The sequence below is a fragment of the Elephas maximus genome, chromosome 6, assembly GCF_024166365.1.
Source record: "Elephas maximus indicus isolate mEleMax1 chromosome 6, mEleMax1 primary haplotype, whole genome shotgun sequence".
NCBI classification, from domain to species: domain Eukaryota; kingdom Metazoa; phylum Chordata; class Mammalia; order Proboscidea; family Elephantidae; genus Elephas; species Elephas maximus.
In genome coordinates this window covers 144,447,122-144,472,750 of record NC_064824.1, presented here as the reverse complement: position 1 = coordinate 144,472,750, position 25,629 = coordinate 144,447,122, and the positions used below count along the sequence as shown (strand labels likewise).

The following is a 25,629-nucleotide window of genomic DNA, read 5'->3' as shown; positions in this document are numbered from 1 at the left end:
AACAGCAGCAGCAGTGTGCTACCCAAGTGTGCTCTCTATAGGAGTCCCATGGTGTGGCTTCAGCTCCCCACGAAGCTCTGTGTGTGTGTGTGAGCACTGCTGCAGCTCCCTGTGAGGTAAAGCCTGAGTGAGGCCGGTGAAGCTGTGTGAGGCTGCTGCAGCTTCCCTTAAGGTGAAACTTGTGTGTGTGTGTGTGTGTGTGTGTGTGTGTGTGTGAGCACTGCTGCAGTTCCTGCAGGGCAAACTCTGCCTCTACCTTCACATCATTAACCTCTGTGCACTGCTTCAGCTCCCTGTGAGGTGACTTCTATGTGTGTGAGCAGTGCGCAGCTTCCCCAGAGATGACCTCTGTGCGTGTGAGTACTTCTGCAGCTCCCCGTGAGCTGGTCTCTGCATGTGTGAGCGCTGCTGCAGCTCCTTGTGAGGTGACTTCTATGTGTGTGAGCACTGCTGCAGCTCCCTGTGAGGTGAGCTGCAGCTCCCTGTGAGGTGACCTCTGCATCTGTGAGCACTGCTGTAGCTCCCTGTGAGGTGACCTCTCTGTGTGTGAGCACTGCTGTAGCCCCCTGTGAGGTGACCTCTGCATGTGTGAGCACTGCTGCAGCTCCCCTTGTGGTGACATCTGAGTGTGTGAGCACTGCTGTAGCTCTCTGTGAGGTGACTTCTATGTGTATGAGCACTGCTGCAGCTCCCTGTGAGGTGACCTCTGCATGTGTGAGCACTGCTGCAGCTCCTCTTGAGGCAAAGCTCTGTGTATATGAGTGCTACTGCAGCTCCCCATGAGGTGACCTTTGTGTGTGTGAGTGTGCTGCAACTTCCCTGAATGTGAAGCTCGGTGTGTGTGTACTGCTGTAGCTCCCTGTGAGGTAACTTCTATGTATATGAGCACCCTGTATCTCCCTGTGAGGTGACCTTCGTGTGTGTGATTGTGCTGCAGCTTCCTGGAAGGTGAAGCTCTGTGTGTGTGAGCACTTCTGCTGCTCCTCAAGAAGAGAAGCTGTATGTGTGTGGACACTCTACCTCCCCTGGGAAGAATCTACACTGAGCCTAAAGTGAAGCCTACTCACAACTGAATTTAGAATATATGTGTTTTGTGTCTTGAAACAGAATTCTCAAGTATTTTTTTATAATTCAATTTTCCTATGATAGGAAACATCTTCCCCTGAAATGTCCTCTATTTTTACTTGTTTGGTAAGGCCAAGCTTTAAATATTACAAATGCCTACTCATGGCTTTTTTTAGCTTCACGTCATTAAGCCTAATGGTTTCAACAGAAAAGCTCATGTATTTTTAAAATACCTTCAGTACTGACTACAGTTGACACAACCATAGGTTTTGTTTCATAAGTATATACTTAGTAAAAAAAAAAAAGTCTGGGCTTCATCCCCATTTGGGGTGACAAAGGTACACCATGGGATTCTTTTTTTTCTGTGAGAAAGGAGTGCTATGTGCAGATTGCTTTTAAAGAGCTACATTTATTCATGCAATGAGAATGTCAAGGAAATCTACTGAAGTTCTTTTTATATCAGCAATTTATTTTAAACTATTTTAATGAAGAAAAGAAGTGTAGTAACACAAAACCATCTCCCTGCCCCCAAAGAGGTGAGGTAACCTTTTTTTGAGACATCTGCACTTCACAGGATATTAGGAAAACACCTTTTCTGAAAACGCATTTGATTTCAGTGGATTTGTTGGTCTTTGGTTTGCATTGGGGATTTAAGGAAATGAGTTTCTCCTTCCTTCACCTGCTGGCCCAGTGTAAGCATCCAAAAATGTGAGTGAGTTCCTGTCATCAGGGGTCCACAAGGGTGTGCGTGGTGACCCCATCTCAGGGACATCTTCATTGCACAGCCCGACTCCAAAAGCCATTTCACTCTTAAGGCTGTGTGAATCTATTGAAGACAGATCAATGGAAAAAGGAAAATGTGCAGTTTGTATGTGTGCATGTATGCACACACATGACATGTTTCCTCACCCATTTGAGGAAAGGCAATACAGTGCTGTCCTTGGGAATAATACCTCAGATGGAGCCCATTCTGTCTGTGGGATAACGCTCATCGAAGAGTCCTATTGAGTTACGGTAGACGGAATTTTAGAAAATGCATTTGGAAAGTTGATTGCTTCCCTAACAGAGACGTACATCAGTCAATTCACAGTCCTCGGGCTGTTAAACCACAAGTTCTTGGAGACTCTTCAGAGAGTATCAAGAAGACACAGGGCAGGTAGCTGCACCTGGTGAGCAGAAGCAGTTCCACCTGGAGGTTGTCTTGATAATTGTTCTCCAGAATGTGTTGCCTGGGGGCTTAGGAAAGAATACAAACCTTTCTACTTCTATCCCGTATCTCATTGTCAGACGATGTAATGACAAAGCCATCTAAAGTTCACAAGGAAGAACTAAATGCCTTCCAGCTTTTTCAGAGAAAAGTCTGTAATAAAAATGGAAAGGGAGAACACTGTTGAATGACAAGCTAAGAAGGGCGAGTTGTGTCCGGGTGCAGGCAGAACACAGTCTGAGAACCTCTAACACCTCCAACAGGGCTGACTCCAGAGCACTCAGGTGGAGCAGAGGAAACAGAGTTGGCATTTGGGAAATAGCATCAGGTTTGACGGAGAACAGCTTTGGGGTGGAGTCTGTGTGCAGCAATTTGTTCACACCTACCCCTAGGTTTGGGTACCTATGGGCTTCTCGCTACTTTCTCATGAGTCACGCCTATTTGGTTTCCAGTGTGCTGTAAGTGGTGATTAGAAGCATTTGTGTGCACACACTCTCACACACACACCCTCACACACACACCCATACACAATCACACATTCACTCACATGCATACTGACATGCACTAACTCACACACCCACATATTCTCAACACACACACATATTCTTTCACACACATATTCACTCATACACTCACTCCTACTAGGTGAAGTAACCTGTGGAGTTTGAATCAGCAGAACTTGAATGTGCACCATTAATAAGTCTCCGTGTTTCCATGTGGATGTACCCTTACCGTTGCCATTGAGTCAATTCTGACTTATAGAGACCCGATAGGACAGGGTAGAACTGCCCCACAGGGTTTCCAAGAAGCACCTGGTGGAGTCAAACTGCCGACCTTCTGGTTAACAGCCAAACTCTTAACCACTATGCCACCAGATTTCCATATAACCCTGCAAAAGAGGGGGCTCTATTTAGGCCCCTCCACAGCACCCCTTATCATCAGGACACAGCCCCTTCGCTTCCCCGTGAAGGGCCTGTCCCGGCGATGGTCGGAACCTCAGAGCTCCCTATGCTTTGCACTGTCCAAGCAGACATCTTTGACCCTCAGGATGACCTCAAGGGGGAGTTCTGCACAGAGACACCCTCACCCGCTGGGGTGGGGGAGCTGGGTGCAGCTGCCTGTGCGCCCTGTGCGACGCTGGCAGGTGGAGGCTGGGGTTCCTGCTAGACATTCTACAGGTGTCCACGGGCACCACCTATTGATGTCATGGACCAGGTGTGGTTATCTCCATGTGGCAGGTAGGCATCTGCACGTCAGCATCATGGGCCATGCCCCCCGGAACCAGCGTGAAGAGAGGAGCTGCAACCTTCACACTATCCTCACCCCAGGGGAAATGTTCTAGTGCTCGGAGCAATGTGGCATTCATGCAGAAGACACCCACTTAGAGCCCCACCCCCTTCAAGAACCATCTCATCCATGATGCACAAAATTCCCATCTTCAGAGGTTGGTAGGAAAATTAACCCTGTCCATAAGTGTCACTGAGAGCAGATGCCCAGTTGTTTTTTGTTTTCATGTGTTCACTCATCCATTTTAACTTTGTGTTCTCACTTATTTTCATGTGAACAGATAGATGTACTTTCCAGGGGTGGCAACTTTTCCCCACAGAACTAGAGACACTTTCACTGGGTGTGAGTATTATGCAAGTCTGGCCGGAAAGCTCACTAGCACCATGGTCCCTTCCCAGGGGTCCAGTTTCTCACTGGTCACATGCGGATGTTACGTTTATCTCAAAGGATCTCTATGTGGGTATGTCATTCATTTATGCACCCTATAGTTTTGTTTTTTTTTTATAGTTACTCTGTGGGTGATAGAGGATCACTCCTACATGCTCTTTCAGCATCACTAAGATTATTTAATGTTCTGTCCAAGAAACACAGGGCCCTTAGTGACACACTCTACCCACCACTTTTTCAACCTCACTGGCCTCTGAGTCTCGTCTGTTCTCATCCATGAAACGACCCTAGGGTCTCTCTGTTTACCCTGTGCAAGGGTTCTCTAACAACCCTTTCCCCTGGGACTTCTCCTTCCCCACATTGCTCCTGGGGAGTTTTATTAGAGGGGTCCCAGTGACCGGGGTTCCAGCTTACTGTAGGAGAGATAGCTCCTTTGCAAACTTGGAATTTATCAAATTAACCCCCTTTGCTTCACTTAATTGGCATAATGTCACTTCTCCTGCGTGGAAATGAGAAACGTTGTATACGGTGTGTTTGTCCCCATAACAGGAATTCATGTAGTAGACAAGGCCTCTACATACACACAGAAAAAGGCAAATATCCCCCAAAAGCTGTGTCAGCTGCGCTTTACAAAGGCTGCCTGCGCTTTTCTGCTCTGAGGGCGGTTTTACCTGGAATGCCCCTCCCCCAATTAGGAATAAGCCTGGATATCATGCCCTGCCTCCTTCACCGCTCTGCCAGCTGCAAGCAGGAAGGAGCAGGACATGAGGGAGCCAGCCGCTGCCTCTCCCCTCCCGGGCGCCACTAGCCGGGAGGAAAGGTTCGAGGTTCATTGGTGAGCTGCGCAGGGAGGAGCGAGCTTAGCAGACCTGCAGCGGCTCTCGGCGCAGGGCTCACAGCTGGGCTCGTCTGCACCTGTCACCGCGAGGGCCCGGCACGTGGGGCAGCAGCCGCGTCCCGGCCGCGGCAGCCGAGCTCGCCGAGGGATGCTGCGCCCTGGGCGCCAGGCAGGAGGGGCGGGCGCCGGCTAGAGAGGAGGGGCTGTGCTCGGGGCTCGGAGTCACGGCTGAGGAGGCAGCACCGGAGAGAGCAGAGCAGCAGTCCGGCTCGGGCAGCCCCTGCGGAGCAGGGCTCGGGGCCTTGGCTGAACGGGGACATGGGGTTGGTCCCCAGAGCCATCCTCAAGGCGCTGCTGCTGTTATCTGCGCAGAGCTGGGGCGCAGTCGTGGCAGGAAACCCACGTAAGTACAGCGGTTTACAACTCGCGACAGGTTCCATGAACTTTAAACTGTGTTGCTTTTATTCTGTTGTTAGTATTTGGAGCTGGGGTCTCGGGACATGTTTCTGAAAATGAACCATCTTGAAAAAAAATAATCTCCTGAACTACAGCCCCCGAATAAGACGTATTTGTGGTTGCTTTTCCTTCTGTCTGGTCTGAAATGTTCGCAGTGTGTTTTCGTCGTTTTGTGTAAAAGCACGCCGCTGCCGTGCTGTGTTTGAATATTCATTAAGAACGCTTAAGTTCTAGTAAACCCATAAAAAAAAAACAAACCCATGAGTTCTAGTAAACCCAAAGCAGGCATCTCAGACAGCGCAGAGCGCGCAGTGTCTCCGCAGGTTCCCTGCTGGGATCACTGATCCTAGAGGCGCCTGACGGGGCATCACTCCCCGGTACAGTTTGATTCATCCTCAGATGTTGACAGTTCACAGGTTTGCAGACCTGAGCCACACCTTCAGAATTGAGAGACTGACCCTTCCGGGCTCAGGAGCTGTTGTGGCTTAATGCAGACTGAAGCTCAACCACCAAGAACCTGGAGAGAAACGGCTCCAAGAGGCTTAACTTCTAACAGGAAGATTTTACTTAAAATATTTATCAGTCCTCCCTCTGGTCCATCCCCAAAATATAGTGATCCATTGAGATGGTCTTGAAGGTTGTTATTCTTTGAGTCTGGGTTATGATATTTTGTTTCATTTTATTTCATTGAGTGACTTGTTTCTGTGCTGTTGGCTGAGAGAGATTAAGTTTCATTTTCCAGACCAGCACTGTGGGTCTAACCCACCGACATATCCAGAATAATTCAGTAGGGGCCCGTTCATCTTGCTTTATAGCAGATGGAAAAAGTTTTAGAGCTGAAATACCTGTCAAGGAAACTTTTCCCCTTCCTGCAAATTTAAGACACTGTGAAGATGGAAGCGGGTTATCTCTTCTCCTTCATCTAGACTTATTTTTCTTTCCCTTCCTGGAGTGGCTGGCCAGACTCTGTCAGGAGCACAGCAGGGGGTGCCTTTCACGCAGCGGTGGTGGGCACCCATGGGAGTTCATGAAGCTGTGAGAGGCAAGCTCTGGGGCAGGCGGCAGCCACCAGGGATGTCAAAGCAGAGCACGATGTCCATGCTGGGGCCAAGGAGGTTACAAAGGGGGCGCCCCCCTCAGGAGCCACCAGCGTGGGCACGGCACAGGCCCTAGAAATGGCTCCTGGTGCCCCTGGGTGTGTCCCTCCCAATGCCAGCATTTGATTCCCACAGGCAGACCTGCTCTGTTCTTCAAATGGGAATTTAACCTTGTTTTGAGAACTGCATGATTTAATGGACTGTAGATATACACAGACCTACGCCCCCCGCCCCCACCGCCCCCCCCCCCCCCGCCAAAAAAAATGCTGTCAAGTTGATTCCGACTGGTGGCAACCCTATAAGACAGAGTAGAACTGTTTCATAGAGTTTCTAAGGACTGGCTGGTAGATTCAAACTGCTGACCTTTTGGTTAGCAGCCAGACTCTTAATTACTATGCCACCAGGGCTCCAGATAGATAGATAAATAGGTAGGTAGGTAGATGATAAATAGATAGATAGATATAACCAAATATGTTACAGAGATAGATAGATAATCATATAGATAGAACCAAAATGCTTAAGCCCTGTAATGACGTGGACATTTTCCTTAAAAAGAAAGCAAAAAAAAAAAAAAAAATTATTTCTTTTAGAACTGATAGGGAAGTGATTGACCTTTAGCACCTGTGACAGTTGCAGGGTCGGGCAATAGAAGTCACTCTTAGGACTTGGGAACTGGTTCCTGGCCTCCTCAGAGAAGCTGGCCCTGAAGGGTCAGAACAGGAGCTCTCTCTCTGCCACGTCACTGCTACAGACAAACACAGCAGTGCTTGTAGCTCTTTAGTTTGCATTTGTTCTTTGTTCTTCCACATGAAACCCAACAGAAGATGAAAGATGCTGACAAGTCAGTGGTCCTGTAAAGTGTGCCCTGTGTGGGTGTGTGGAGTGGGGGTGTGCAGAGTGTGGGTGTGCCGAGTACTACCCACCCGTCACATGGGGACCAGTACTAGCTTATCTGTGGTGAGGTCCCTGCCTAAATTTTAGTGCTTAAAATTTAAGTACTGGTTCGTGCATTTCTAGCCTTCTTGTGCTCAGTATCTAATCTCCTCAGTAAAGAATCAAAAATCCTAAACACCCATGAAATTAAAATTATTAAGGTTTTTAGGTACAAAGTTGGAGCCATCTGCACATATGGTAGAAGTTTTAGTGCTTCATACATCAAACGAAATTTAATGACTTTATAATCAAAGTTCATCTTTGTGTGTGGTCATTCTTCTTAGTCTCATTTTGAGAGCATTGCTTTTAACACGAAAAATACTGATAGAGATATGGCACTGTGTTTAGACCAGCTATTTAATTCCTGAATATCTAAAACATCCTTGTTTGGGGGAATAATTTTGAATTTAGAGAGGTCAGAGAAATAACTTGGGAAGTAAGTGTTCTGCATGCTTGCCAGGAAAGCTGAAATTTAGCACCTGAATAAGAAATCGTGTACATAACGATTTAAGTGGTACACTTTTCTTTGAAAAGTAGTTTGAACTTCCAGACAAGACAGTAAATCAACATAAATGGAACATTCCTGGATACCAGCACAGAAGGCCAGGAGAGCTACACCTCAGTAAGAGAACCAAGGCCTCCTCCCACATGACCCAAACACCCGCTTTATTCCCTGCTGGTTCCCTGAGTCCACCAGGCCCCCCAGCGTCTGATATGAAGCCTGTAAGAAATCACCACCGAGGCAGGACCCCAGGGTGGCACTGCCTCGGGCAGGAACATTCTACCTCTAGCGCCCTGGATCGGACAGAGTTTGCAGTCAGCTGATTCTGCACAGGTGAAGATATAACCAGGCTTGCTCGTTTTGTTTGGGGGATTGTGCTGTACTCAGAGCCCCAGGGTGGAGAGAACAGTTAATGCATTCGACTACATTGACTGAAAGCCTGAAGGCTTGAGGTCACCCAGGGGTACCTCGGAAGGAAGGTCTGGTTGTCTACTTCTGAAAAATCAGCCATTGAAAGCCCTGCGACGCACAGTTCTACTCTGACGCACATGGGGCCGTCGTTAGTTGGGGATGGCTTGTCAGCAACTGGTTTAGTTTGGGTGCTGTACCCAGAACAACAGTCATTAGAGCAAAAGCTAAGCTCCTGGAGAGAGTCCGTGTGTGCTGCATTGGAGAACTGGTGTCCTTTTGTATGAACATGACATTCTGACCCATTTCAGGCAGAAGGTACCCTTAGAGTTGCATTTCTGATGGCAATGACCAATCACATAATCATGAGGATCCAGAAATCCCTCATTTCTGGGGTCTGATCCACAGCTCTGACAAGACAGGATCAAATACTTTCCCTGTTATATTGATCAGTGATACCTGCCTGAATCCATATTCACTAAAATGGCTGCAAAGTGATCTTCTCAAGAAAGCTGTGTTATAGTAAGCAGAAGTACGACTTTGTTATTGTCTTTATTTAGAGATCACGTATGGCTTAGGGAGATGTGTATGGGTGCCGAGTTGACAAGGGGTGGACTGTGATGCTTAATTGTATGAGTCAACTTGGCTAGGCAACAGTGCCCAGTTGTTTGGTTAAACAATACTCTAGGCTCTGCATGAAGTAGCAAGAACATCAAAGCAACAAAGACTGTGCATATTTATATATAACAGAACAAGGAAGAAATACTCTTAATGATTACAGCCTTCATTCTTGCAACTGGTCAGGTGGCTCTTTGCCTTTTGGATGAAGGAATGATCTTAGCCATTCCCTCTGTAGTTATTTCAGATAACTGTATTTCATAATTATTTTTACTGGTAAGACATAGTATTCTGTAGTTTTCTATAGTTATTTCTCAGCAAGGAAGAGCATCCCTTAGCCCCTATTTACCTACTTACTCACTTATCTGTTTGTTATCAGAGAGCATGGGTTGTGATACATCACTGCTCTTATTTACTCTGATCCTCAGGTTGCTCCAGACCTGGCCAGTAGGTGCCCTATCCAGCCCCTTCCATGTCATGTAGAGAGGCCCTCACCATTCTTTGAGTACTTCCTTACTTTTTGGCACAACAAAATTGTCTAGGCTCATCCTATACCTTCTCTGCCTGCCTCCAGAACAGCCATTTCTCCCAGGAATCCCAGTTCCTTCTAGTAGGGAATGAAATAAGGAACAGAGATCTGGATGCGAGGCAGGCTCTTCATTTACTCCAGGGTCATCATTGCTTCTAGACCCGTCTGTGCTGAGCAGCATGACACACTGCACAAACAAGTAAGGAAAACCCAAGCTTCCCATGGGGTTCCAGTCTATACCCCATCATTATCTTTGTATCTCTGTCCTTCATCCCTCTTTTCTCATGGTGGGACTCTGCCTCCCGACAGCGTCTGTGCATTTGCCCTTCAGCTCAGTCCTATAGTTTATACAAAGTCATGTCGGAACACAGTCATACCACTCTAAAAACAAGCACACACAAATCCAAGACTCGCTTGCTGTTCTGCTTGTGTTCCTTTGTTTATGGTATTTATAGTCAAATGGTGTATTGAAATGTTGCTTATATTTGCCTCTCCTCACCCTTTAGGAGGGCTATGCTATTTGTTTGAAACAAGGTTGGGTCCACTTGTTTTAGTTTGATTCAGCTTTTGAATTTTTCACCTACCTTAATTTTTAATTTATACTTTCTGTGTTTCTTCTCTCAAACATTACCAACTATGTGTATATTTTCTTATTTCTCCTCTCCTACATGAAAGGTAGCATGCTATACATATTCTTTTGTGCTTTTCACTTAGCAATATGTCCTGGAAATTATTCTTTATCAGTTTATAGAACTCTCTGTCCTTTATCTTTATAGCTCCATAGTGCTCCATTACACATGTGTAGCAATCTGATATGTCTACACATTTAAATAGTTTCCAATATTTTGTAATTAAAATAATGATGTAGTGAATAACCATGTGCAAATGTATTCTCGAATTGCTGGAAGAGTACATTCAAGATAAATTCCTAGGAGTGAGACTGAGGGATCAAAGGATAAACACATAGACACTGTTGTCAGGAATCGCAGATTCCCCTCTGGCACTGTACCCCTGTGCACACTCACCTGCAACCTGGGAGAGCGCCCATTTCCCCACAGTCTCACCAGTGGAGGGTATCGCCAGGTTTCTAAATTTTTGCCAACTCAGTAGATGGAAATGTGATCATATTGTGGTTCCAGTTCACATTTCTCTTATTATGAGTAAAGTTGCGCATCTCTTCACATATCTAAGTGCCATTTTTATAATTTTTAATGAATTGTCCATCCAGATACTTTGCTTACATTCCTGTAGAATTTTTATTGTTGTTTCCCAGTTTTTAAAAATTCTTTATGGATTAGGAATGCTAACACTGTATGATATAAGTTGCAAGTATTTTCTCCCAAATTGTCATTTATCTTTTGATACTGCTATGTCACCATTTTTTTTTTTTTTGGATGGGGGTGCTATATAAAAGCTTTTTAAATACAGTCAAGCTTATCCATCTTTCTATTTGGCATTTGGGTTTTGAGTCATTTAGGGTTTGAGTCTTCCCTACACTCATGGCATAGAGGAATCACCCATATTTTCTTGGTACATTGTCATTTTATAAACTTTACCCGTGATCCATTTAGAGTTTGTTCTTATGTATAGTGTGAAGAATAGATCTATTTTGGAACTCTTTTTAAATGGCAGCACAGGTGTCCCAACAAAATTTATTAAAAGGTATCTTTGCCTCAGTGATTTGAGATTCATGTCTACTGAAAATTAATTTTTATAGATACACTTGGGTCTACCTCTGGTTTACTCTTGCATTCTATTTGCCTGTCTACTTGGGAGCAGTACCTCACTGCAGTGTTTTAATATTTTCATATACTCATGCCCCTCATAATGCTTCCAACTCTTGCTCTCTCTTTCTCTCATCATTTCTCTCTCTCATAACTATCTTTAAGTTGGTCTCACACAAATATGTCATTAGAAAAAGAAGGAGATTTTTAGATGTGTTGGATAATTCTGGGTATTTCATGAAGCCTCTGAAAAACTACATTCTGAGAGAATTAGCATTAACAGGCAAATGGAATCTTAATGTTTTTATACAAATAGTTTTTGCAAATGAATCCCTGATAGGGTCTCCCCAGACCCCACACTGAGAACTGCTTTTCCAGTTGATTCCCAAAGACAGCCTTAGAGCACTGAATCCCAGAAGCCACCAACGTAGAAAACTGTGTACCTACAGCCTTGGTCCTTGGAGGATAAGTGAGCTGGATATAAAACCCTTGATTTGAATTTCCTTCCCTTGCATTCTTGGTTATGCTGTTCCTCAGCTGTCTTGTTATACATGCTATTCCTGAGAAGTTTAAAGTCATTTGGTCCTTTTGTCCAGAGGTCCTGATTCTGTGTGTGTGTGTGTGTGTGTGTGTGTGTGTATTAAATCTCTAATAGTTTTATTAGACATGTTTATTAGAACATGTCTTAAATCTGATTGTTCTGGGTCAATTTTCTCAGGCACATACTGGGTTCTTTCAAAATGAAGATACAGGTTTTCTTTCATTTCCAGAATTAAAATGTTAAATATTACTTCTTTTCTATTTGCTTTTCTTTTTCTGTAAAAAACAAAAATTTTTAAATATATATGAGTGGCTGGGTGGCACAAATGGCTAAATACTCTACTACTAGCCTAAATGTTGGTGGTTTGAACCCACCCAGAGGCACCTTGGAAGAAAGACCTGAGGATATGCTTCTGAAGATCACAGCCTTGAAAACACTGTGGAGCAGTTCTACTCTACATCTGCTCTACACATGGGGTTGCCATGAGTCAGAACCCACTCAACAGTAACTAATAACAATGTTATATATCTGTCAGTTTGTCATACTGTAGGGGCTTGCATGTTACATGGGGATGCTATGAGTCAGCATTGACTCAACGGCACCTAACAACAACAACAACATATATACATATACGATCTTCTTTTTCAGCTTTCCATTTTAACCACTTTTTCTTGCATTAGCTTTACTTCTTTTAAATCTTGTTTTCATTCTATTGATTGGTTTCCTGTATTTCTTCACTGCCCTTTACTGGATTTTTATTTGAATATATTCTCTTTTGGTGGAGCTCTGGTGGCACAGTGGTTAAGAACTCAACTGCTAACCAAAAGGTTGGCAGTTTGAATAATTTTTAACGAAATAATCTTGTTTCTTTATGTGTGTATTTTTCTGAATGCAATCAACTCTTATTATACATGCAGCTCTGAGACCCCCATCTTCTGAATATATCCAAGTGAGTAACCAAGATCTCTCCAGCTTTCAGAAATAACCTCCAAATCTGCATAATATTAGGACTGATGGGTGAATATTTCCAATGGTCTTTTTTATTCAGTTAAAAACTTTATAATAAACATCTTCACATTTTAGTTTTTCCCCGTTATTAGTCCTTGTATAATTTTCCTAGACCTGCCCTAACAAAGTACTACAAACTGGGGGATTTATAAGGAAAGAAATTTATTCTTTCACGGTTCTAGAGACTGGAAGTCCAAATTCAGGTTGTCAGAAGTGCCATGCTCTCTTGGAAGTCTTCAGGGGGGTATCTTTCCTTGTCTCTCCAGCTTCTAGCGGCTCCAGGCATTTCTTGGCTTTCAACTGCAGGTCACTTCAGTCTATGCCTACATCATCACATGGCCATCCTTCCTCCGTCTTTCTGTGTCTCTCTTCATTCTTTTCCTCTTTTATAAGGACATCACTCAGGTGAATTAGGACCCAGCGTCTGCCTGTATAACCTCGTGTTAACTGATAACATCTTCAAAAATTCTCTTTCCAAGCAGGGTCACACATTCACTGGCACCGAGGGTTAGGACTTCAACGCAAATTTTGGGGAAGACACAATTTAATCCATAACTGCTCATTATACTGGGTTTATCTACCTTTATTTTTGTTTCTTTTGTTAAAATACATCATATATCATAGAGTACAAGCTAATAGAATTGATGTTTAGTGAATAAACTAAAGTGAGGAAATATTCTCACAAAAATATAGAGACCTTTTGACTAAATATTTCAGTTACAAACTTTTGGAATTAGTCTTGAAGACCTGATTTTCTAACTAATAAAAAGATTGTCAATAGTAGTTGCCACAGCCTTTGAATGGTATTTAATAAAAATGCTTAATTTAAATTGCCAATCACTTAAAGCAGAACAAATTCAAAGGGACATGGACCATTCCCCCATGTTACACAAAGACAAGAGACATGGAGCTTAAGATGTCTCTGTGAAGCTGATAATCAAATGTAGTATAGCATTTATGAGACAATAGGATTTATTCCAAAAAAGCAAAAACATTTTTAATATTGCATAAAGGAAATAGAGACTAAAGAGAAAAATCTCAAGTAATTGACCAAACTTAACTCGGCTTTTTTTCCTTTAAGATAAAGAATGTAGGTTGAGTATGAAATTGTTAAAAAGATGTTTTGTTAATTCTCGGAAAATAAAGGATAAATAGAAGCCCTCATGGTGCAGCGGTTAAGAGCTCAGCTGCTAACCAAAAGGTTGGCACTTGGAATCTACTGACCACTCCTTGGAAACTCCACGAGGCAGTTCTACTCTGTCCTGTAGGGTTGACTTAATGGCAATGGTAATGGATTTGGTTTATTTTATTTTATTTTTTAGTGTTCCAACAACTCTAGGTTAAACTAAAATGTGTTTCAGAATAACACAGACATGAGTGCCCTTTAGCTGTTTGCCCCTTGTTTTGTGACCTGCCGTTGGCCATGATGTCAACATCCAAATTCCTCCTGGTGACCCTAAGGCTGTTGTAGTCCACTGAGCTTCCCAGGGGAAGGCTTTCCTGTTTTGGAAGGTAACTGAAGTGTTGATGGCTCTAGGTCATTTTGGTAGAATGACATTTAGAGTAACTGTAGTATATGTGTAAGTGTATATACGCACACACACACACATACATGCACTTCTAGGAGGCATATGACCAAGTATAATATAATATATGGTGCTGTGTAAGTAAGGATGGAGCTCTGATGGCACAGTGGTTAAGCATTTGGCTGCTAACCAAAAAGTCAGCAGTTAGAATCCACCAGCCACTCCTTGGAAACCCTAAGGGGTAATTCTACTGTGTCCTGTAGGGTTGCTATGAGCCAGAATCAACTTGACGGCAATGAGTTTATAAGTAAGGATACATTTCTTTTTCCATTTCATTTCTAGGGTGCATAATTTCTTGCTTTAAATGCCTCTGTCCATAAAAAAAACCCAAACCCATTGACTTTGAGTCAATTCTGAGTTTCTACTTATCTAGTAAATGAAATTCCAGTATTTAGCAGTAGTAATAAATTTGTGTACAAGATTCACTGTGAGTTTCTGCAGCCCTCAGAAGTCTGCACTGAATCCAGTGTTCTGCGAAGAGAGCATGCTTAGTTTGGTTGTTGTTTTACACAGTGAGTTTCCGTCATTGGCTGTGGGAAAACAGAACTTCAAGTCATAAAACAGGAAGGTGACCTGCCCGTTGAACTGGCTTCTTCAAGCTCCCACTAATGAGCACTTCTGTGCAATCATCCTACAAGTGCTTGAAGCTGGGAAGACTTGACATTTCAAATAGCTTTAAATCAGTAACTATAGAATAATTATTTAAATTTCACACCTATTTAATAAAGCAGGATAAAAATTACCTCTGAAGTTTTAAGTCATGAAGCTAAAGGAGAGTGTGCACGTGTGTGTGTGTGTGTGTGTGTGTAATTATTTGATAACAGAGTAATATGTCATAGTTTCTAACACCCAGAGGTTGTGTTCCTGGCAAATAGAGCAGTTACAAATAGGACCTTAAGGGAGAATTAGATTAAATCAAAACATGCCAAGTATTTAAATATGTCTGCCTTCCTAAATTTACTTATTATGTGGTTTTCAGAAAATATATAAGTTATGGCATTCTTACTTGATATGTCCTGTGGTTATATCCCATGAAGAAAGATTTTGTAAATTGCATTTGCTTTTTAGACAACTCTTGAAATAAAGGGATTGATAAATGATTTTGAGGATCTGTGTAAGCCTTAGAATTGGTAGCTGTCCACAATGATCTTGGCCTTGAACAGAAAACTTAAATATGGGAACATCTCCCTGAGATTCCCACATTTTCTTCTCTGTATAGACTCCAAATATTTCACTCCCAATACAGATATTTCTTCAGAAACTCTCATCAAGTAATTGAATTATTCTTTGGGTGAATGCTATAGTGATTTGGCTCAGAATATTATTTATCACCTTTAAAACAAACAAACAAAAATACAAACCCGTTGCTGTCAAGTCAATTCCAATTCATAGCGACCCTATAGGACAGAATAGAACTGCCCCATAGAGTTTCCAAGGAGTGCCTGGTGGATTCGAACTTCCAATCTTTTGGTTAGCAGCCATAGCTCTTACCACTATGCTGCCAGAATTTCCTTATCGCCTTTAGAGACCTTTTAAATCAGATAGCGCCTGAGTATCCAAAAGTCATGATCCACCTAAAGTCGATTGACCCTCAAGCAAGTAGGTAACCAGAGCAGCTCAGATGAACAGGACGTAGTAAGGAAAAGTAGGTGGATGAGATGATGATGATGATAATGATGACAACATGTGGTGTGTGAGTGTGAGTGTGGGGGAGGCTGAGGTGGGGAGGCTGGTAAGGAGTCAGGAAGACATTGCCCACTGTCTGCAAGGTTCATGCTGGAGCAGGCAACAGTGAAGGCAGCATAAAGTTATGACCCTTCTACCAGTATCGGAAGGCCATTCATCAGTTTGGCATTAAAACAGCACAATTTCTGAGCTGATTCAGTTAAATCTCTCCCAAGTTAGGGAAGAGAGGTGCTTTTCACAAGTCTAAGGTATCTTTCTACAACACTAGCACATGTCTTCCCAGAGTTCCTGACGTTTAACCCTCCTCCAATGGGTCCCCAAATAGTGCTCCAACTTGTGGAGTCAATTGAGTTATTCAAAATAGTTATAAAGTTGTTGTTGCTGTTGTTTGGTGCTGTCAAGTCAGTTCCGACCCATAGTGACCCTATGCACAAAAGAAGGAAATACTGTCCTGTCCTGCACCATGCCCACAATCATTGTTATGCTTGAGCCCATTGTTGCAGCCACTGTGTCAATCCATCTCTTTGAGGGTCTTCTTCTTTTCTGCTGATCCTGTACTTTGTCAAGCATGATGTCCTTCTCCAGGGACTGATCCCTCTTGACAACATGTTCAAAGTATGTAAGGCACAGTCTTGCCATCATTGCTTCTAAGGAGCATTCTGGTTGCACTTCCTCCAAGACAGATCTGTTCGTTCTTTTGGCAGTCCGTGGTATATTCACTATTCTTCACCATCATCACAATTCAAGGACATCAGTTCTTCTTAGGACTTCCTTATTCATTGTCCAGCTATAGCATGCATATGATGCAGTTGAAAATACCATGGCTTGGGTTTGAGGCAGCTTAGTATTCAAGGTGACATCTTTGCTTTTTAACATTTTAAAGAGTATTTTGCAGCAGATTTGCCCAGTGCAATGCATCTTTTGGTTTCTCGACTGCTGCTTCCATGGGTGTTGATTGTGTATCCAAGTAAAATGAAACCCTTGACAACCTCAAACTTTTCTCTATGTTGTTTATTGGTCCAGTTGTGAGGATTCTTGTTTTTGTTTTCTTTATGTTGAGGTATAATCCATACTGAAGGCTGGGGTCCTTGATCTTCATCAGTAAGTGCTTCAAGTCCTCTTCACTTTCAGCAAGCAAGGTTATGTCATCTGCATAACTCCAGTTGTTGAGTCTTCCTCCAATCCTGATGCCCTGTTCTTTTTCATACAGTCCAGTTTCTTGGATTATTTGGTCAGCATACAGATTGAATAGGTATGGTGAAAGGATACAACCCTGACAACACATTTCCTGACTTTAAACCACACAGTATCCCCTTGTTCTGTCCAAACAACTGCCTCTTGATCTATGTACAGGTTCCTCATGAGCACAAATAAGCATTCTGGAATTCCTATTCTTCGCAATGTAATCCATAATTTGTTATAATCCACACAGTCAGACGCCTTTCCTGAGTTAATAAAACATAAGTAAACATCCTTCTGGTATTCTGTTTTCATCCAGGATCCATCTGACATCAGCAATGATATCCCTGGTTCCACATCTTCTGAATACGGCCTGAATTTCTGGCAGTTCCCTGTTAATACACTGCTGCAGCTGCCTTTGACTGATCTCCAGCAAAATTTTGCTTGCATGTGATATTAATGATATTGTTCCATAATTTCCACATTTGATTGGATCACCTCCCTTGGGAATAGACATAAATATGGATCTCTTCCAGTCAGTTGGCCAGGAAGCCGTCTTCCAAATTCCTTGGCATAGACGAGTGAGCACTTCCAGTGCTGCATCCATTTGTTGAAAATCTCAATCGATATTCCATGAATTCCTGGAGCCTTGTTTTTCACCAATGCCTTCAGTGCAGCTTGGACTTCTTCCTTCAGTAGTTATAAAGTGAAAGCCATTTTAATCAAGGCCAGTATTATATTAGCTAGCTTTGTTTTCTTTTTAATCATTATTAGGGAATAATTCACATAAAATACAATTCACCAATTTTAAGTGAACATGCTAATGATTTTTGTTTCCCCACTCCCTCTTCCCCATTCCCTAGTAACCACCAATCTCTTTTATCTCTACAAATTTACCTGTTCCAGGTATTTCATAGGATCATACAACATTTGGCCTTTTGGGTCTGACTTATTTCACTCAGCATAATGTTTTCAAGGTTCATCTATGTGACTGATCCCTCCTGATAACATGTCCAAAGTACGTGAGACATAGTCTCACCATCCTTTCTGCTAAGGAGCGTTCTGGTTGTACTTCATCCATGAAAGATTCCTTCGTTCTCTTGGCAGTCCATGATGGCAAAGTGGTTAAGAGTGATGTCTGCTAACCAAAAAGTCGGCAGTTTGAATTCACCAGGTACTCCTTGGAAACTCTATGGGGCAGTTCTACTCTGTCCTATAGGGTCACTATAGCGTCATTATGAGTCAAAATCGACTCGACGGCAATGGGTTTGGATCTATGTGGTAGCATGTATTATTAGACCTTCATTTCTCATTACGGCTGAATAATATTCCATTATATGAATATATAATTATCCATTTAACTGTTGTTGGACACTTGGGTTTTTTCCACCTTTTGGCCATTGTGAATAGTGCTGCACTGAACATTGGTGTACAATGTTCTTTTTTTAAGTTACTGATTTTGCTTCTTTTGGATATATAACTGGGAGTGGAATTTCTGGTCATATGGTAATTCTGCATTTAACTTTTTTAGGAACTGCCAAACTGTTTCCACAGCAGCTGCACCAGTGATGGATGACAGTTCTAACTTCTCCACATCCTCATCAACATGAGGCATTTTTCATTTTTTTGATAATAGCCGTGTGGCTTAGTTATGTAGTGCTGCTGTAACAGAAATACCACAAATGGATGGCTTTAACAAACAGAAATTTATTCTGTCATATTCTAGGAGGCTAGAAGTCTAAATGCAGGGTGCCATCTCCGGGGGAAGGCTTTCTCTCTCTGTCAGCCCTGGGGGAAGGTCGTTATCATCAATCTTCCCCTGTTTCTAGGAGTTTCTCAGTGGAGGGATCCCAGGTCCAAAGGTTGTACTTCACTCCCAGCTCTTCTTTCTTGGTGGTAGGAGATCTCTCTCTTTGCTCTCTTCTCTCTCCTTTTATCCCTTGTAAGATAAAAGGTGATGCAGGCCACATCCCAGGGAAACTCCCCTTACATAGGATTGGGCTTTGACCTGAGTATGGGTGTTGCATCCCACGGTAATGCTCTGTAACACAATTTGATATTGCTTCATTAACCACAGGGAAAGATTAGGGTTTACAACACAAAGGACAATTACATCAGATCACACAATGGTGGACAACACACAGTACTGGAAATTATAGCCTAGCCAAGTTGACAAATATTTTTTTTGGGGGGGAGACACAATTCAATCCATGACACCATCCCAGTGGATGTTAAGTGGTACCTCATTCAGGTTTTGACATGCATTTTCCTAATGGCTAATGATGTTGAGCATCTTCTCATATGCTTGTTGACCATTTGTATGTCATATTTATAGAAATGTCTATTCATGTCTTTTCCTATTTTTTAAATTGGGCTGTTAGTCTTTTTGTTGTTGAGTTATAGGAGTGTTTTATATATTCTGGATATTAAACCCTTATCTGATACAGTGAAACCTGGGACTGCCTTGTTTTTCCAAGTCTCACAAGTTTTCTGCCTTTGGCAGAGTGCAGTCTTACCACTTCTCTATCACGCTGTATTAGTGGAAAATATTTGAGTTTTCCTTCTCTGAGAGGTTTCCACCTTACACAGGTTCCATCTCTCACAGGTTTTACTGTGTATGGTTCCTGAATATTTCCATGCTTGTGATTGTTGTACTAGTTTCCTAGGACCATTGTAACAATATGTCACAAACTGTGTGACCTATCAGAGCAGAAATTCTCTCACAGTTCTGGATGCCAGAAGTCCAAATTCAAGGCCATGCTACCTATGAAGGCTCTAGAAGAAGATCATTCCTTGCTTCTCCCAGCTTCTGGTGGCCCAGGCCTTCCTTGGTTTTCAGATGCAGTGTAATTTCATTATCACTTAGAGTCCTTGCTCCATGTGTCTCTGAGTCTCTTCTCATGATGTCTCTGTTGGCTCTAGGGAAAGATATTTGTCTCTTTTCCTCTTTTATAAGGACAACATTCAAATGGGTCATGAGTACGAGGATGAGGACTTGGACATATCTTTTTGGGGGCTCACAGTTCAATCCATGGCAATCGTACCTCTGACTCTCTTTTAGGGATCCTAACAGACTGAGCAGAGAGAAAATAGACCAAAAGTGTGCATACAGAATGTGTTCAGGGGCTCCTAATTGCAGACTCAGTTGGTACGTGAAGCAGCATGCCCTTTCCAACAATAAAAATCCCTACGTATGGGGAGAAAACACATGTCAAAGTCAATAAATGGATAATCACATGAGAAAATTGTAAGGGGCACCTAAGTGGCCCAGGAAACGTGTGCAATGCCAGAAAATAGAAAAAATCTAGGGTTAGATTGAAGGAAAAAGGTGCACCCAAACTCTCAGGAGAAAACTTACAAAAAGCAGATGGTTCCAGGGATTTTTAAGCTTAGAAGCAGCAGATGACAAGGCAGTTGGGTCCTGGGTTTACTAGCAGAGACCAAATCAGTGAGCCCTCCAGATCTACATCCTCTCCCAACACACACAGTCAAGGAACAAGTCCTTGAGGGCCTGCCTTGGTGAGAGCTAAGCCCAGGTCCTTGGAAAGGCAGGGCCATGCATAAGGTGAGGACACACCAAGAGGAATGAGGGGCTCAGACTAGGACAGACTATGAAGAATGACCTGGTTGGTGATTTACTTCTGAAAATGAGCCAATGAAAACCTATGGATCACAACAGAACATTGTCCAACTCACTTGCTTTTGGACATATCATCAAAAGGGATTGATTGCTGGAGGAGGACATCATATTTGGTGAAGTAGTGGGTCACCAAGGGCAAGGGAAATCCTTGGTGAGGTGGATTTGAATGGTAGTCACGATTGTGAGAATGATGCAGGACTGAGGAAGATTTCGTTCTGTAGTACAAGCAGTCACTGTGAGTCAGAGTTGACTCAGAGAGACTAACAACAACAACGCCCAGAAGGCTGAACATCAGCACACCCACCACATCCACACAGGCAACTCTTGCCAGAATTTATACATGATCTGAAAAGACATCTTAACCCCAAAATAACTGTGGAACCGGAAATCATCCAGTATTTTAGTAAAGTTGACCCTGTGTAAGAGAGGCTGTCATTCCAATAGGCAGAGGAAACAAAGCCAGATGGAGAGAAGCTTCGGAGCTCCAGAAGAGCCTTTAGATGATACATGTTTGAAACTCTTGAATTAAGGAAGAGGATCTTACATATAAAAGTCAAAATATTGGCTAATTTTTTTTAATTAAATAACTTCCATTGACATAGAAGATATAAAACCACCAGCAGGATTAGCAGGATGGATAATGCAGGGTATGGAATTAATGAGCAGGAAGGCTGAACTGAAGAATTCTCCCAAAATACAGGGCCAGTTGGCAAAGAGATGGAAATGCTCCAAAAAGCTAAGCAACAAACAAGAGTTTCAAAAAATGTAGCATTCATCTAATCAGGATATTCTAGAGAAAGACTTCAGAGAGGAGGGAGAGAATCCCAGGAAAAAGGTGTGCTTGCTGTCTGTGGCAGGACAATAAATATTCTAAAGAATGCACCTAAAAATAATTGAAAATACATAGTTGAGTTGAAGAGTATCTTAGCTTCCTAAGGGTGTTGTAACAAAATACTTCAAGTTGGGTAGGTTATAAGAACAGAAACGCATTCTCTCAGTTCTGGAGGCTGAGAGTCTGAATTCAGGGCATCAGCAGGGCCACGATCTCTCTGTTGGCTCTATGGAAACATCCTTCTTTGTCTCTCCAGGCTTCTGGTAGCCCTGGGTGTTCCGTGGCTTGTAGATGCATTTTCACATGGCCATCTTCCCTCTGTGTCTCCCTCCTCTGCATCTCCTCTCTTTGATAAGGTCAAGGGTTATATATGATTAGGACCCATCCTACTAACCTAAAAACCTCAAGTTAACTGATAACATCTGCAAAGTCACTATTTCCAATAGGGTCATGTGTACAGATATAGGGGTTTGGACTTCAACACATCTTTTGGGGGAACACAATTCAATCTTTAACAAAGGGAAAATAATAAAAATCTCCAGAGGCCAGAAATGGATAGAAAGTATTAATTAAAAAACAAAAGTGAGAGTGTCAGCCAGCATTTGTTGGGGGTATTCGTAGACTCCAATCCTGGGTGAGAGGCTGGGTTTAATTGACTGCACGCATGTGGGTGGAGGGGAGAATGCTAAGCTGGAGCAAGTGGGGTTAGAGTCCAGCTCGCCCATTCCCACCTTCCCCTTGAAGCTAGGACCCCTGGGAAGCAACACTTTTTTTGTTCAACTAAAAAAACAACAACAGCAGTGCAAAAGGAGGCAGTGGGAAGGCCAGAAGGCCTTGGCATGTCTCTGTGTGGGGTTAACTAGGAAAAAAATCTGTCTTGTCAATCCTAGACTTGGACCTGGGTTAGAAGCACCATTCAGATTCTGCATGTTTTGGAAACCTACATTCTCTTCTCTTACCCTTTCATCAATTTTCTGTAACACAAGCATCAATATAGTTTGAAGAACCAATAGTGTGAAAATAGGGAAGAAGATTTTCTAAAACCTAAAAACTCTGGACTGTTGTTGATGTTAGGTGCCGTCCAGTTGGTTCCAACTCATAGCGACCCTATGTACCACAGAACGAAACACTGCCCAGTCTTGCACCATCCTCACAATGTTGTTATGCTTGAACCCATTGTTGCAGCCACTGTGTCAATCCATCTCTTTGGAGGTATTCCTCTTTTCCACTGACCCTGTACTTTACCAAGCATCATGTCCTTCTCCAGGGACTGATCCTTCCTGACAACATGTCCAAAGTATGTAAGATGCAGTCTTGCCATCCTTGCTTCTAAGGAGCTTTCTGGTTTTCTTCCGAGACAGATTTGTTCCTTCTTTTGGCAGTCCATGATCTATTCGATATTCTTTGCCAACACCACAATTCAATTCTTCTTCAGTCTTCCTTATTCCTTGTCCAGCTTTCACATGCATATGATGCAATAGAAATTACCATGGCTTGGGTCAGGTGCACCATAGTCTTCAAGGTGACAGCTTTGCTTTTCAACACTTTAAAGAAGTCCTTTGCAGCAGATTTGCCCAATGTAATGTGTCTTTTGATTTCTTCATTGTTGCTTCCATGGGTGTTGATTGAGGATCCAAGTAAAATAAAATCCTTGACAACTTCAGACTTTTCCCTGCTTATCATAATGTTGATTCTTGGTCCAGATGTGAGAATTTTTGTTTTCTTTATGTTGAGGTCTAATCCATAAAAAAGGCTGTGGTCTTTGATCTTCATCAGTAAGTGCTTCAAGTCCTCTTCACTTTCAGCAAACAAGGTTGTGTCTTCTGCATAACGCATGTTGTTAATGAATCTTCCTCCAATCCTGATGCCCCATTCTTCTTCATATAGTCCAGCTTCTTGGAGAAATGGCAAACAAACCAATCAGGAACATTCCAGTTGAAGAGACATCTCCAAAATGTTCTATGGAAATAATGAGGAATTTCCTACAGAGGAAAAGACTCAGGTTTACATCAGAGTTCTTCCAGATGATGGGACAAAAAGACGTTGGTGCAATAATTTTGGAACTAGAATTCCATGCACAACAAAACTGCTGGCTCAGCATGTGATTACATTAGACACAATCAAGATTCTAGGACACAGAAATATAACCACCCATGGACCTCCTCTGAAAAAAAAAAAAAAATTCTAGTAAGTGCATTTGAGAAAGACAAGGAAATAAAAGCAAAAGAAAAAAAGAGAGAGAGAGAAATAAAAGCAATTGTACAGAAAAATAAATAGGAAAATTGAATGTTAAGTTTAAATGTATGTGTGATGATCAATTTCAAATCTCACTTCTCCGACACTGAACTGTGGAAATCAAATCGATGCAATTTATGCAATTCAATTCCAATTCAACTATGGTGCAGCAGTTCCTCCTCTGATCTGGAACTAGGTTAGCCCTCACAGCCTAAGCTACTCAGCCCTCCAGGCTGCCAAATCTGCCTAAGACCTCAGACACGAGGTACAAACTTGGAGTTCCCCATAACACCCTCACTTCTGACCTGCTGGCTGCAAATTCAGGGGCTTTCTTCTACCCTCTCCGGATGCCAGCCACAAGTAAAGGGGTCTCCAGGCCCCCCACTTCTGACCTGCTGGTTCACACTACTCCCTCAGGTTCAGTATTTCACTACAACTCACAAAATTCAGGAAAGCTCTATACTTAGTATTATACCCAGACCAAACCCAGTGCCTTCGAGCCGATTCCAACTCATAGTGACCCTACAGGACAGAGTAGAACTGCCCCATAGAGTTTCCAAAGAGTGCCTGGTGTATTCGAACTGCTGACCCTTTGGTTAGCAGCTGTAGCACTTAACCACTAATACTTAGTATTATAGATACAGCAAAAATATACAAACAAACAGATACATAGGCCGAGGTGTCAGAATTCCAAATGTGGACCTACCATGTACTAAAGAGAGTGTGTCACCCTCCCAAGAACAGATGTCTTTCATGAATCAGGAAGCCCATGAAGCTTCCATGTCTGGAACATTAATTGGGGCCTTATATAGACTTGATTCCCCCATGTGGACCTGGAATGTATGAAGTATGAATCTAGGAAAATTGGCAATCCTCAAAAATGAAATGGAATGTATAAACATAGATATCCTAGGCATTAGTGAGCTGAAATGGAATGGTATTGGCCATTTTGAATCATATAGTCTAGTATGCTGGGAATGACAACTGGAGGAGGAATGGTGTTGCATTCATCGTCGAAAAGATCATTTCAAGATCTATCCTGAAGTACAATGCTGTCAGTGATAGGATAATATCCATATACCTACAAGGAAGACCAGTTAATACAACTATTATTCAAATTTATGCACCAACCACTAGGGCCAAAAATGAAGAAATAGAAGATTTTTATCAGCTGCTGCAGTCTGAAATTGATCGAACATGCAATCAGGATGCATTGATAATTACTGGTGATTGGAATCAAAAGTTGGAAACAAAGAAGGAGGTTTGGGTGTTGGAAAATATGGCCTTGGTGATAGAAACAATGCCAAAGATCAAATGCTAGAATTTTGCAAGACCAATGACTTCTTCATTGCAAATACCTTCTTTCACCAACATAAACGGCAACTATACACCTGGATCTCACCAGATGGAACACACAGAAATCAAATTGACTACATCTGTGGAAATACGATGGAAAAGCTCAGTATCAGTCAGAACAAGGCCAGGGGCTGACTGTGGAACAGACCTTCAACTGCTCCTTATGCAAGTTCAAGCTGAAACTGAAGAAAATTGAAGCAAGTCCAGGACAGCCAAAATATGACCTTAAGTATATCCCATCTGAATTTAGAGACCATTTCAAGAATAGATTTTATCCATTGAACACTAGTGACCGAAGACCAGACGAGTTGTGGAATGACATCAAGGACATCATACATGAAGAAAGCAAGAGGTCATTAAAAAGACAGGAAAGAAAGAAAATAAGATGGATGTCAGAGGAGACTCTGAAACTTGCTCATGAATGTGGAGCAGCTAAAGCAAAAGGAAGAAATGATGAAGTAAAAGAACTGAACAGAAGATTTCAAACAGCAGCTCAAGAAGACAAAGTAAAGTAT

General features: G+C 42.6%; 1 protein-coding gene across 1 annotated transcript in view; it reads left to right on the top strand.

Annotated features, from left to right (window-relative positions):
- Positions 1 to 5,131: 5,131 nt before the first annotated feature.
- Positions 5,132 to 25,629, top strand: part of LOC126078305 (contactin-associated protein-like 4) — a 205,728-nt gene continuing 185,230 nt past the window's right edge. Inside the window, exon 1 of the mRNA XM_049888754.1 lies at positions 5,132 to 5,187. The gene's annotated coding sequence lies outside the window, so the exon portion shown is untranslated. The remainder of the gene's footprint in view (positions 5,188 to 25,629) is intronic.